Raw genomic sequence first — 8,067 nt, forward strand, 5'->3', positions numbered from 1 at the left:
CCTATACACATGATGAAATTGCAAAGAACTAAAGATACATACATGCATGATTAAACACACAATTAAATGCATGTATTTACACACACAAACAAATACAAGTGCACTGTGGACATGTGACTAACACAGTGTATGCACCAGTATCCATACCCCAGCTGTGGCACCGTATCCAGTTTGCAAATGCTACTGGCTACAGCACACAAACTCGATTAAGGTTCCACGTCAGTTCTCTGCTATTTATTAAAAATGTTGTGATTCTATTATCATCCCACTGATGTTTTAATTAAAAAGAGATTATTTAAATAAACTATGAAATACCAAAATGATGCTACTGCTTTTTACTGAGAAGAAAATTACTGGGTAGGTATGCACAGCAACACAAGAAAGAACATATATTGGAAAGGGGAATTCATGGACCATATCTGTCTGGGGTCATCAGTGAGTCAGTAAGGTTCCTGTTGCTTCTGATAGGGAACCTGAGGACAGACGTGGGACAGGGTGGGGGTGTCTCACAGAAGCACATTCTTTGGACCTTTAGAACTGGGAGCCGTGGGCATAGTTCTTCTGCCCCAAAGAGAGAGAAAAAATTCAAATAAAAACATCTTGTCCCTGAATGAAATTCAGTACAAGTAAAAAAAAAGTACTAATAACAGAGAGATTAACACAGCCAAATACACTGTTTTTTGGGATCACCAGTACAGGCCCGAGCACATGTGTAGAAGCAGAGGAATCTGCAGGAGTTAGTTCTCTCCTTCTGCCAGGCAGGTCCTGGAGATTGACCTCAGGTCTTCAGGCCTGCAAGCAAGCGCCCTTACCCGCTGAACCATCTCACCAATGTCAGTCAATGACTCTCAAATGTCAGTTTTGGCCCCGCCTCCCCACACCCCTTTTCCTCCACATCACCTGCCGCAGTACTAAACACCCTAAACACTGTCAGATCTTCACAGGGCTGATGTCAGTTCCCCGAAAGGGGGAGCTAACATTTTGCAGGAGTGCAAACTGGAGACTAGAGAAATGAGGAGGGATTCCAACGTGTGAGCTTCAGAAGCAAAAGAGAGGACACTGTCACTAAGACAAAAAGGCAACTCACTGACTGGGAGAAGATCTTCACCATCCCCACAACTGACAAAGGTCTGATCTCCAAAATATAAAAAGAACTCAAGAAACTAGACTGCAAAAGGCTAATCAACCCAATTATAAAATGGGGCACTGAGCTGAACAGAGAATTCTCAACAGAAGAACTTCAAATGGCCAAAAGTCACTTAAGGTCATGCTCAACTTCCTTAGCGATCAGGGAAATGCAAATCAAGACAACTTTAAGATACCATCTTACACCTGTCAGAATGGCTAAAATCAAAAACACCAATGATAGTCTTTGCTGGAGAGGTTGTGGAGAAAGGGGTACACTCATCCATTGCTGGTGGGAATGCAAACTTGTGCAACCACTTTGGAAAGCAGTGTGGCAGTTTCTCAGGAAATTCAGGATCAACCTACTCCTGGACCCAGCAATACCACTCTTGGGAATATACCCAATAGATGCCCTATCATACAACAAAAGTATATGCTCAACTATGTTCATAGCAGCATTGTTTGTAATAGCCAGAACCTGGAAACAACTTAGATGCCCTTCAATGGAAGAATGGATGAAGAAAGTATGGAATATATACATATTAGAGTACTACTCAGCAGTAAAAATCAATGACTTCTTGAATTTTGCATGCAAATGGACGGAAATAGAAAACACTATCCTGTGTGAGGTAAGCCAGACCCAAAAAGAGGAACATGGGATGTACTCACTCATAATTGGTTTCTAGCCATAAATAAAGGACATTGAGCCTATAATTTGTGATCCTAGAGCAATAGGAAGGTGAACCCAAAGAAGAACATATAGGCATCCTCCTGAATATTAACCTTCATCTGGCGATGAAAGGAGACAGAGACCCACATTGGAGCACCGGATTGAAATCTCAAGGTCCAAATCAGGAGAAGGAGAGAGAGCACGAGCAAGGAACTCAGGACCGCGAAGGGTGAACCCACACACTGAGACAATGGGGATGTTCTATCGGGAACTCACCAGGATCTGAAAAAGCCTGGGATAAAACCGGACTAGCTGAACATAGCGGACAGTGAGGACTACTGAGAACTCAAGAACAATGGCAATGGGTTTTTGATCCTACTGCATGCACTGGCTTTGTGGGAGCCTAGGCAGTTTGGATGCTCAACTTACTAGATCTGGATGGAGGTGGGTGGTCCTTGGACTTCCCACAGGGCAGGGAACCCTGATTGCTCTTTGGGTTGACGAGGGAGGGAGACTTGATCGGGGGAGGGGGAGGGATATGGGAGGCGGTGGAAGGGAGGAGGCAGAAATCTTTAATAAATAAATAAAATAAAGAACAAGGAAGAAGCAGCCCTCAGTTGGGAAGACTCACTCCCTCCTCACCCCATCGGAAATGCAGCAAGGCATCCGGTAGACTGCTCTTGGAGCCAAGACTCACTCCACATCACTACAGTCCATGATTTGATAGGATTGCTAGCATATTACCTTTCAATGCCTAAATTTTGGTGGGCTGTTTCCAGGGGGAGGGGGAGGAATTGGTCTGGAATTTTAAGAATGTGTATAAAATAGCAGCTTCTATTCCTCTTAATTCTTTCTTCTTTCAATATTTTGCATTATCATTGTATATATGTGTATATATGTATGCTCCTAAGACATGGAGGGAGGGTCGTATGTGAGGATGCTTGTGCAGAGGTCAGAGAGCAACTCTCAGGAGTCACGTCTCCTTCCACCGTGATCACAGACTTGTGTTCATCAGACTTGGTGACGAGCACCTTTTCCACTGAGCCATCTTGTCGTCCCTTCCCCTGAGCGGTGAATCACCTTACAGCTTAAGAACATAAGTTACGCTTATCAAGCCTCATTTATTGTGTCCTCACAGGTTGACACATATAGGAACACAAGTCTGGAGGATGCTGAGACCCAGATCTTCTCATTCAGCTCATGGCACAGATGAGGAAAGAAACCTGGAGACACAGAAGAGGGCTTCTTCTAGTTCCGTGGCCAACAAAAGACTTGGGACCAGAGGAAGCTTTGCAGAAGATGGGGCAGAAACATTATGAGAACCAAAGATTTGGGAGGACCTCTGTGAAAGAGTGTCTTCTGGATGTCACAGGATGGCTGCACTCATGAGCTCACAGAGGCTGTGGTGGCCTGCACAGGGCCTGTACTAGATCAAGGCAGTCAACATTCTGTCACGGGTAAGTGCTGAACTCAGCAGACCCCGCCCCTAGCTGAGCAGCTACTGGCAGCTGATGGCTGCTGTAGAAGGGTGTCTTAGTTAGGGTTACTAATGCTATATAATGAAGCCCCAGGACACAAAGCAAGTTGGGGGGGAGTAGGTTTATTGGGCTTATACTGCTACACTGTAGTCCATCACTGAAGGAAGTCAGAACAGGAACTCAAACATGGAAGGAACCCGGAGCTAATGCAGAGGCCATGGAGGGGTGCTGCTTATTGGCTTGCTCTACATGGCTTGCTCAGCCTACTTTCTTATAGAACTCAGGACCACCAGTTCAGGGAAGGCATCACTCATGATGGGCTGGGCCTTCCCCCATCAATTGCCAATTAAGAAAATGCCCTACAGGTTTGCCCACAACTTAATCTGTAAGGGCATCTTCTCAGTTGAGCTTCCCTCCCCTCAAATGACTTTAGTTTGTGTCAAGTTGACATAATAGTATCCGGCATAGAGAGGAGTCAGTTTTCTTCAGGAAAGTGACCCTGTAGGGTTCCTATGCCCAATAAATGGCCCCATACCCATGTACTAATTGGATTCAGTGTGTTGAAAAGAAAAAAGAAGTCCTAGGTGAGTAGAAGAATCAATCCATAGGCTCATTTGGCACCCTTAGTCCAAGAGGGAAATGAACACCCACAAGCCTGCCTGGGACCTCCTGCCCTAGGCAAGGAGAAGAATCTACATGCCCAGTTGGCATTACAAGGCTCCATTATAGTGAGCAAACATACAGTGGAATACGGAGTAGGGAGGGAAGCAGAATGGTTCATGTCCTGTGGAGAGACGCAATCTGAAGAGGCAAGGGTAGTACGGAATGGACTAATATGGCTACTTGCCACCCAGGGCTATGGAGATGTCAGGGCCTGAGTTGCCATGTCTGGGTCTGTGATCCTACCACAGCCAGGTCTGTGCTGATATCCACGGCTCCTGTACCATCAAAAGGTCATGTGACTGCCTATTGTCTAGGTTACCACCTGGGGCCATGTCGGAGTCTGGGGACCATGCCAATGTGGAAGACTAATGCTGCCACGAAGAGCCATGGTGACATTCAGGCCCAAACTGCTGCTGCTGGCCATGTCTGGGTCCAGAGTCCTGCTGCAGCCGGGGTCTGTGTTATTGTCCAATGCCTGTATTTCCATACGCGCCCATACAAACCATGTGTTGAACCATATGTTGAACTATGTGTTGAATCATGTGTTGAAGTACAAGGCACATGCTGAGCTGGCCCTGCCCCTCACTGGCCTGAGGAGAACTGCCCCTCTCACCATAGAACTCACCCTTTGCCAGCCCTGGGATAGTGGCCCCTATGACAACAGCATGGGAGAGCTGGCCCCACCCCTCACCTGAGGTGGATTGTTCCAGTAGCCTGGGCTGATCACATCCAGGGCTTTGAGTTGGCACTCGCCGTCATCTACCCCATCTTTGTCCTGCTGGGTGTGTGAAGGGACTGGTCCTAAGGAACCATAGCCACAGCATCTGCGTGATTCATACAAAAGCAGGATATCCAAGAGGAGATACGGCGAGGGTCCAGGATTGACGGTGTACAGGAAGTTGGAGGCCTTGAACCTGACCAACAACACATTACACAATGAGCATTTGTAAGCAAAGCTACGTGGACAAAAGGGTCTGCTGTGTGACACCTAGCAGCTCCAATGTCACTACAGTAAATGAAGAGGCAACAGAGAGGTGAGAAAGATGGAGGAACAAAATAGTTTTGTTTGGTTGCTTGCTTTTTGTGTGTTTGTTTATGTTTTCATTAATATCTTATTTGTATTTTTCATATCTTATTTTATTCTTATTATTTCTTTTTAAGTTTTCCTTTGGGGGATTGCTACAAGGGTGAAGGGAGGATACAGAGGGACTGGGAAAAGGGGTGGGATTGGAGTGCATGATGTGAAATTCCCAAAGAATCAATAAACAATTATGTTTCAAAGGGAAAGAAATGGAGGAGGAGAGGATGGGTGGGGAGGAAGGAAAGTGGGGGAGAAACTGAGAGGACAGGAAGGAGGAAATAAAATATATAAACAATTTTAATAAAAAATGATGTCCTTAGCATATTCCAATCCCAGTGATATCATTTTTCTTCTTCAATAAAAAACGGGTAGAGAGTTTCCTATAGAAAGAAAGAAAGAAAGAAAGAAAGAAAGAAAGAAAGAAAGAGCTTGTGAAGTGGGGAAGGAGATGAGAGGGGATCCTAGGAAGGAGTGGAGGGGGAGAATAAGAGATGAAAGCAATTGAGATACATTTTGTGTATGTATGAAATTCTCAAGGAATAAATAATATTTCATAAAATTTCACAAGGAATCTACTGCTGGCAAAGAATGCCCTGGAGACAGACACAAAAATCATACCCCCCCCCCGTTCTCGCTCTAGAAGAGGAACTACTATTAGCAAAAAAAGCAGCAGAAAATCAAATTACTCCCTGAACTGTAAAGGCTCCAGCAGCCTGTGCTCCTAAGGAAGCTGAAAGGAGGGAGTGGAAGAAGGAGAATTTGAGCAGGAGCCTTAACAATGGAGATTTACCGATCAGAGCAGACAAAAATCAATCTCCACTCACCATCTGAAACCAAATCAGACATCTCAAAGGGACACACAAAAACACACACCTTACCTTCCGTGAAAACAAATTGCAAAAAAAAAAATCAATTCTGTTTTATGCGTTTGGATCTTGGGATATGTATCACTTGCCCGAGATAGTCTTTTTTGTCTTGTTTTGGTTTTGAATGAGACTTTAAAAATGTTGTCTGACAGATAAAGACATGAAGTCATACAACCTCAGGCTAGCAGGGAGCAGACCTCATTTAAACTATCCCTTTGTTCTATGGATAGAGAAACACATGGTCACTGCTAACAAACATCAAGTTGCCCGTTTCAATGGAGATGGAGAGTAAGTGAGGGATCAGTTCGTGCTTGGGAGGTAAGAGCATGGGCTTTAAAAACAAACAAACCCAAGTTTCAATCTTGGCTCCTCTGCTACTCTAACAGCCTGCCTGGAAGGAAAGATGGTCTAAGGGGCACTTCGTCCCTCTCTTTGGCCATCAGATTATTAAAACAATGGATCCCAAGAACTTAGAATTCCCTAGGAAATCTCCTCCTGAATCAAAAAAAAGTCTGAAGCTCTGGGAACAGTGAGAAGAGGAAGATTTACAACTTGTGAGGATTGGCCTTGCAGCAGAGACATGGGACTGAGACAGTGGTGGTCAGGTTCACACCTTGCTGGGACCATCTAGTTATGCATAAGTCTTGCCTTCTATTTAAATCCTACCCTCATGCCAGGACTCCAGAAGATGGACTTAGGGAGCCAAAAAGAAATATGAAGATCCCAAGCCATCTGTTAATGTCACAAGCAATCCTTGGTCACTACAGCAATTGCTGTCTCCATTGCTGTGACCAATATCTGACAAGAGGCAACTTAAGGAAGGGTGGGCTTATTCTGGCTTGCAGTATGAGAGACGCAATCCTTCATCAAAGGCATGGTGGCCCAGCATGAGGCCTCTGACTGCCTTGTGTCCATAGTCAGGAAGCAAGAGAGGAACAGGAAGTAGGGTTAGGCTAGACAGTCTCCAACCTACCCTCAGTGACACAATAAATTTCTCTAGCAACACTAAAACCTCCTAAAGGTTCCAAATGGGGACCAAGGGCTCAAACACATGAGCTTGTGGGGGACAGTTCACATTCAAACCGCCACACCTCTGATCTGTGGAGCCTCCTCAAGGGGTGTCATAGTCTCCTGTTTTTTTTTTTAATTCAAAGTTGCAAGGTGCACACAACTTAAGACCTTTAGAGTCCACTAGGATGTGTTTTGTCTAATCAAACCAGAAAAACCAACAGGGAAAAGAAGGGAATTCCAGAAGACTGGGGATGGAGAGCTGACTGGGTTTCACTTGGAACAATTGGCTCATGTAAATGTTATATCAATAACCACTTCTCCTAGGTGGTTGTCAGAAGATGCCTAAGAGAATAGAGTGCAGGTGGTCTCTGTTGTTGGCTTATTTGCTTGGTTAATTGGTTAGTTGACTTGTTCTGGTATCATCTCAGTAAGGAGCTGGTATCATGAAGCCAGCTACAAGAGAATCATATTAAAAATTTGGCTTGGAAAAATCTTAGAAATTAGATTGAATAAATCCTACTCTGGTCTCTATATCTCCAATGATGATGTTTATCTGCTTATTTGTGGGGGACAGAGAACTGCAGCGCATGTATAGAGGTCAGAGGACACCTCATAGGTGTTGGTTCTCTCCTTTTACTGTGTGGACTCCAGGGATTGAGATCAGGCTTGGAAGCAGGCACCTTTACTCAGCAACCTATCTCACCAGCCCCAGTGATGAATGCTTTATGTTTCCCTAAGCTATCCTTTTCCATCTCTGTGCCCTGTTTTCCCCATCCATACAATGGTGGAGCCAAAGTAATCTACCTGTGGGTCTTCTCAGTTTTGACACATTAGAGTGCTATTTTATCAGATCATGTGCCATGGTGAGAATTTCTCCCTCAGCAGTCATAGAACAGGGGTGCCTCTCTCAGCGTTTTTCCTAACGCCCAGCCACCAGGGGAAAAAATGCTGACATGCTCAGGCTGCCTGTGTTTTGTGTTGTTAAACCTACTTACAGCTCTAATCGGCTGGTTTTCATGCCCAAGAGATTCGGATTGATTGCTGACACTGACCTGGCTGGGAGAGCACCCTGCAGTCTCCAGCCAGACACTTAGGCACACGCCCTGGGAATCTGGCGAGCGGTACCCTAGTGGAGAGGATTTGGGAGGGGACATAGAGTGTGAACAGTAAGGG

The sequence above is a fragment of the Microtus oregoni genome, unplaced genomic scaffold (genome assembly GCF_018167655.1).
Source record: "Microtus oregoni isolate MIOR12 unplaced genomic scaffold, Mior012 000015F_ref0000493, whole genome shotgun sequence".
In the NCBI taxonomy this organism is placed as follows: domain Eukaryota; kingdom Metazoa; phylum Chordata; class Mammalia; order Rodentia; family Cricetidae; genus Microtus; species Microtus oregoni.